Genomic DNA, 7,259 nt, shown 5'->3' on the forward strand with positions numbered 1-7,259 from the left:
GGGAATGATATATTTAATGTCTTGGTAATCTCTTCCACATTCATTTCTCTGTTTTATCTCACCTCTACTGTATCATGTATATGTGCTAAAAGTAAATCTGATTTCCTCGAGAAAGACACCACTGTCTTTCAGATGTATCAAGTGTCAAGTTTGTATAAAGCTCAGCACCTACAGTGCATTATAATGCAGGATGTGATGGCTGTCCTCTGGGTAATGTCCTTAAAGGCACACATACCATTAATTTTATTCTCAAAAGGAAATATCCTTTAAGTTGCTTTCACTCTAATATAGATCGTCCGTTTTTTAAAAGGCAATTTGGGAAATAGGGTACTTCAATATAAAAAATCTCACCTTCAAAGGTTCAGCCAATACAACCACATCTAGACCCAGTCCTGTGAACCAGATGGTGGCAAAAGATCTTCCTGCCCCACCTGAAAATCCTCTCAGCTTCAGTTTTTCTTTTGCAATATACTAGAGCCCAACTTTACCTGATTCTTTTCATATTTTGTCATGTAAGAATAAAACACAGATAAAGAAATATGCAGTTGAAAATGCATTTGTATTTTAATCAAGAACTGTGTGTTCAGGAATTATCACTCATGCAAACGGAGATAGTCATCAATCATAAGTGCTCCTTTGTATCTGTGGCAACTTATTACAGAGAAAATAAGTATTTCTGGATTCTGAGAAATTTGCTGTCAGAAATACTACTCAGAAGCTTTTCTTTTTTTTTAATTTCCTGCAAGCCTTTGAAGGCAGAAATGAAGTAGGAGGGATGCTTTTTTCCTTTGCTGTGACCTGAAAATAGAAACGGATAATCTGTGACATTGCCATTTAAATCAAAACTCTGGAAATGACATTAGTCATTATTTTATTTAGTATTATAACCATAGTAAGATGAGCATAGTAATTTCTAGTATATAAATGTATATATATATATGTATACGTTTGTGTATTATATGATTTAATTTATACAAAAACTCTATTATATTTTAATTGAGATTCAGAAGACAGCAAGGGACTTGGGACAGGAACTCAGGGCTTCTGTCTATATGTTCTAAGTTATTTCCATATTATATTTTCCCATTTAATTTACAGTAAAAAAAATCAGAGATTCACTTGAAGTAATAAGAATTTTAGAGCGTGGAATAACACTTTGTATGTATGTATGTATATATATATACACGCATACATAATACAAACTAATTGTTTTTTTCTAATTTATTTATTTATTTATTTTTGGCAGCATTTGGGTCTTCATTTCTGCACACAGGCTTTCTCTAGTTACGGCAAGTGGGGGCCACTCTTCATTGCGGTGCAGGGGCTTCTCATTGCAGTGGCTTCTCTTGTTGCAGAGCATGGGCTCTAGGTGTGCGGGCTTCTGTAGTTGTGGCCCCTGGGCTCCAGAGCGCAGGCTCAGTAATTGTGGTTTATGGTCTCTAGAGTACAGGCTTGGTAGCTGCCGTGCATGGCCTTAGTTTCTCCACAGCATGTGGGATCTTCCTGGACCAGGGATCGAACCCGTGTCCCTGCATTGGCAGGTGGATTCTTAACCACTGCGCCACCAGGGAAGTCCAAACTAATTGTTTTCATATCTAATAGTTAAGATTTTGGTTTATCTTTATGTAATTAAGACATATATTTTTAGAATTCAATATAGACATACTTTCAACCTCTATTTTCCATATTTAAATTGTCAACTTTGAGAAATGTACAACAATTTCAAACCCCAATCAGCATAAACCAGATAGGAGACTGAAACTCATCTGCAAGGTGCTTTGTAAGTGTTCTGAAGTCTTTTCTGCATGCTTCATTCTGTATTTATAACAGTGTGTAAACAGTTTCATGATGCAGACCATGGTTTTTTTGTGATACCTCATGATATAAGTATTGAGAGATGCAAACAGTGAGATCTTAGTGAAATATGGCTTCCTGAATCTAATTGTGTAGGTTTTCAACGTCTCACAGACACTTCAGTTGGTTGTCTTCATGTTCTCCTCATACTTTAAACTGTGAAGTCAAGAGCTAAGAAGAAGAGCCTTTTAGTCATGGTCTGGTATTAAATAAGAATCATGTCTACATTTGTACCATCCAGAACATGCCCAGCTTCAATCATGAGTGCTGAGTAGATTTGCACCTTTCAGTATTTGTATGGGAGATTTCATGCAAAAACCAAGTCTTATAGGCCTTTAAGATAAACAGTGTTTTCCGATGGTTAAGAATACAATATTTAACGTTATGGAAACCTGGTTCATATTCAAACTTTCCTATGTGAACTTAAGCAATTTACTTCAATAATTTAGTTCTCAGTCTCTTCTACCCGTAGAATGGGAACAAAAGAGCACCTACCTTATTGGATATGTTTGATAAGGATTACACATTAATGCATGTACAACACTTTGACCAGTGTCTGCACATGGTTACTTGTCATTCAATAGTACTTGGCAATAGTACTCAGAGTTTTATAATATTATTAATGCTCCCTTTGATAGTTTACTATTCACTCATTTAACAGATATTTATTGGGTACCAGCTATGTAAGAAGCAGTGTCCTAGGTGCTAGTTGTACAAAAGCATACATCTCTATTCTCATGGATTTTACAGTTACTCTATTTCTATTGTTACTCTTAATTCTGCATTATGCATTCTCTATTGTATTTCCATTCTATACAGTTCTACTGTATTACTGTATTAACTCTGTTATGCAAATATACTCACAAATAAGTTGTACTATTTTGACTGATAGATGATTCAAAGAAGAGCTGGTTAATGCTATGGACTTCATTGCTTTTTCATCTTGAGGAATAGACCTGATACATAGCTATCATCCACAGGATCTCAAGGTCAGAGAGAACTGAAAAGATACCCAATTAAACAAGTATGTATTTGTATGTTGTTTAGTCTCTTCAATGATTGCCCCCTGTACATTTTCCATCATTTAGTCCAAAGTTCATTCTCTTGATTTCTTGTCATTTTCTCAACTTGCTATGATGTAAGATAAATAATTACGGCTAAACAATAAGGCTAGGATATAAATGAGAAAGCAATATAGTAAAATCTTCTTAATCCAATGCTAGTTCATTCAAAATAACATTCAAATTGAATCAACAGTTATTCCCCAGTCAAATAGATATGGTTTTCTCATTAAAATTGTTCATTTAATACAAAGCGTGCATTATGAATTATTTAAGGCAGAAATTAGGTCCCAGGAGTACCTTGCATTATTAAAGAGGTAAAATAATTCCAAAGGATACCAGGAAACAGCTGTATATAAGCTACAGTGAAACTGTATTTGTGGACCACTGTGATTACTTGAGGCTGCAGGACTTGGTACGTAAGATAACCATTCTCTCACCTCTTCTCTTTAAAACAGATATGCAGGACCATTTCTATAACTTTACAGTTTTCCAGGTGAAGGGCTCCCCTGCTTCTTCCTATGGCATTCAGTATCTGGTACAGAATTACTTAATTTTAATAATTTAAAATAATTGAAGATGTTTTACTCCCAACTATGAGCTAAGTTTTCAATGATAAACTGGTTTTTATGATCTCCTTGAATTTCTAGAAACTGAAAACTTTCCATTGTGAATGAATGGCTGGAGAACTAAAAGAAACTCACTGTTATTAAAAGGTACTAAGTGTATTTTCGGGAAACAATTGGAAGATACAAAGCACCATTTTTAGAGACAAATTTCCTCAGCTTTGCTGTCTTTGAAATGGAGCTACTGTGATTTGATGCTCATCAGAGGGTCCAGACTTAATATAATTTTAATGTTTAAGAACCTGAGGATCATCAGATTAGAAGTGTTTTGAAAGTCCAAATTAGGATTGTTTAAAATGTATAAACTGTATCATCTAATTATAAAGGAAAATCTTACTTTAGAATTCCTGGGAGTATGGATGTTATTTCTCTTTTAAAACTATTAAACAGGGTTCCCCTGGTGGCGCAGTGGTTGAGAGTCCGCCAGCCGATGCAGGGGACACGGGTTCGTGCCCCGGTCCGGGAAGATCCCACATGCCACGGAGTGGCTAGGCCCGTGAGCCACGGCCGCTGAGCCTGCGCGTCCGGAGCCTGTGCTCCGCAATGGGAGAGGCCACAACAGTGAGAGGCCCGCGTACCGGAAAAAAAAAAAACAAAAAAAACTATTAAACAATCTAAGAGCTGACAGTAGAGTTAGTGTGGTTTGAGCTTTCAGGCATGATTTTAGTATAAGATTTCACCTCTGTTCTAGGGGACACATAACTGTTGAGAACAAATACTCTCTGCTGCGGCCCTAGTTGTGTCAATATGACAATTTATTTGGGAGATTTGCAAATCATTACAAAAGGGTTACAGTATTGTATCCCCCTAATGACAATGGGCTATGTCACATGGTGATTTATGACTCCTCATGAATTTCCTTGGGATAAACCATGTGGAGTTTGACATCCTATACTCTTCAAATTAACCAGCATTACTATCTACATGATCTATTTGCAACACAGAGAGGAGTAGATTTGAAGGTCAAATCACAAAGACATGTAAAGAGCAGGATATGTGTTTTATAGTAATAATTCATATAATAAAACTACAGTTTTAAGAAAAGCCAATTCAATTCATAAAAGAGACATGATAGCATTAACTTTGCCATTATAATAATAACAGGCATCCATTCAACAAATATTTTTGTTGATTATTTTGTGCGTCATTTGTCAGGTACAGCAGGAAACATAAAAGAATCTAAGATATCTCTCCTATCCTCAAAATATGTAGACGAAAAATCTTTACAAGTTTCTTTTACTCTCTCCCCTGGGTTCCATCAAACCAGAGTCAAAAAAAAAAAAAAACTAACAAATTACCAGAAGCCTCTCTCTGCCTTCTTCCTAGACTTTCTCTTAGAGCAGAGCTAATGTTAAACTGATTTAATAAACCTCATTTTATGCCACACAGCCAACTGTAATTGCTATACTTTAAATATATTTCAAAAGCCAAAAGAAGTGTAGAGTCTGAAGTCCCCCTGGGAAAACTGTGCAGCTCACAGCATTAGTGTCTTTAAGAAGAGATCCAGGAACTGTTTTTCTGTTCCTGCTCAAGAAGAGGGGCGTTTCTCCTTCTCTCTCCCTGCCAACCCCAGATATTTAAACTCTCCATTGTTATGCCTGCCCTTCTCTATGTTCTCCACGCACTTCCTATGGACTCACCCGTGCTTATTGGCAGCAGTGCATTCAGTGATGTGAATACATCCCTGTCTCCAGAGCAAGAGTACACATTGCATGAGAACCAAGGCCCCATCTTAACTTTCCCATGTATTTTCAGACTTTAGAAAAGTACTTGGCATTTCTGAGGTACTTAATGAGTTAAATGATGGACCATGAGCCCTCTTTTCAATTATTTAAAATACTTCTACATGATGGAGTGATGGGCTTACTTTCCAGAGCTCCAGAATCAGAGGAGAGTTCCATAAGTAGAAGCTCTGCAGAGGCCACATTGGATACACAAAGGAAACAACCAGAAATACTAGATAGACATCACCAATAACTGCAAAGGAGCTGGTCACTGGATGCATCTAAGAAGAAAAAGGAAGAACAATTTGGGAGCAATGCTATAGAGAGAAATCCAAAAATCAGATTGGTTTGTACTACATGGAATTTCTTTTTTTGTTGTTTCCTATTTCCTACACATGCAGCAAGCATGCAATGATGAGTGTTTTGCTTTATTTTCATTTATTTATTTATTTTTCTGCGGTACGCGGGCCTCTCACTATTGTGGCCTCTCCCGTTGCGGAGCACAGGCTCCGGACGCGCAGGCCCAGCGGCCATGGCTCACGGGCCCAGCCGCTCCGCGGCATGTGGGATCTTCCCGGACCGGGGCACGAACCCGTGTTCCCTGCATCAGCAGGCAGACTCTCAACCACTGCGCCATCAGGGAAGCCCTGCTTTGTTTTTAAATAAACGAATGATGAGCCTGCTTTCAGTGTGACAGGGATGGGCATAAGGAGACCATGCGCTGTGATAGTATCAGTCTCTAATGTTGTTTCTTTCTACTTCACTCTTTAGTTTTCTTGTTTCCTCATCCAGGTTCAAACCAACCACGATGTGTGGGTTCTTGGCTCACGTTCCTGGCTCCTTGTGATCTGAAACCTCAGCTTGGCTCTAGCTCTCTTGGTACTAGGCTGGATCATGTCCCCTGGTTATGTTTTGAACTTCCAGGTCTGTATCCTCTGCTTCCTTCCTCCTCTTTTACACTTTTTCTGATTTGACAACACAGCCGTCTGTTACTCTCTCTTTTTCCTCCACATCACTCCAAGCCCCAGCCTCAAACTAGCTCATCTGTGTAGCCCAGGACCCCATGTGCTGGAGGCAATGACTTTGGCAGCTGACACTGGAGAATGTTCCAGCTCCTGTTCACTCCAATCATGGAAAAGGGCACAACTAAGGTATCAATTAGAGAAATGACTCAATTTGAGAAACTAGGAAAGCATTGATAGCAGAAACATACACTCCACAGCTTTTCACAACCACAGTCATAATCTCAGGTCCAGCTTTTGGTCATGCAACCATGGCAAGCAGAGGCAGAGGAGGCTGCTTTGACTTTTCTTTTTTAATTGCAAAAGAAATTCTCCACTACCTGTGGTTGCATATGCCTGCCAAAAGGTTTCACTGATACACTGAAAGCTTTGTCATCTGAAGTCAGAAGGCAGGACAACCCATGTCAAGGACAGAAGTCAGTATTGTATAACAATCCCCAGATTATGGGTCAGACAGGTGGGACTGCACGTTGACAGCAGTGCTGGTGGCCCCTCGTCACCCCATGTTTGCAGGATCACACATAAATGTAATTAAGGGGCTGTGCTGGTGTGCCTCTGGTCTCAAGGTTAATTAACCACAGGAAAATGACACCTTCAGGTGTCCTGTATCATCACAGCACTCACAGAGAGAAGCAGGATTTTAAATTGACAGCACTGACACTGCCAGACAGCAGAGTTGAAACCAGCAGAGGTGAAAACAAAGACTGACATAGGTTGCTGCACTGCTGACAAGAGGGAAAAAGGACACATTCTTCCTGCCTTTGGCAGAAATAACACTGAAACCAGAAAAGTCGCACCCATGATGGCTCACTCCTGAGTGTGATTAAGGACACATGTGCAATCCTGCTCCCTCCATATCCCATCCCAGGGATGCTTGGTGCTCCAGAGCTCTGCACCCCCGACTCCAACATGTGTGCACACACACCACACACACACACACACACACACACACACACACACACACACACACAC

This window comes from Aethalodelphis obliquidens, unplaced genomic scaffold, assembly GCF_003676395.1.
Source record: "Aethalodelphis obliquidens isolate GAN/ISIS:26980383/991018 unplaced genomic scaffold, ASM367639v1 scaffold16, whole genome shotgun sequence".
Taxonomy (NCBI): Eukaryota; Metazoa; Chordata; class Mammalia; order Artiodactyla; family Delphinidae; genus Aethalodelphis; species Aethalodelphis obliquidens.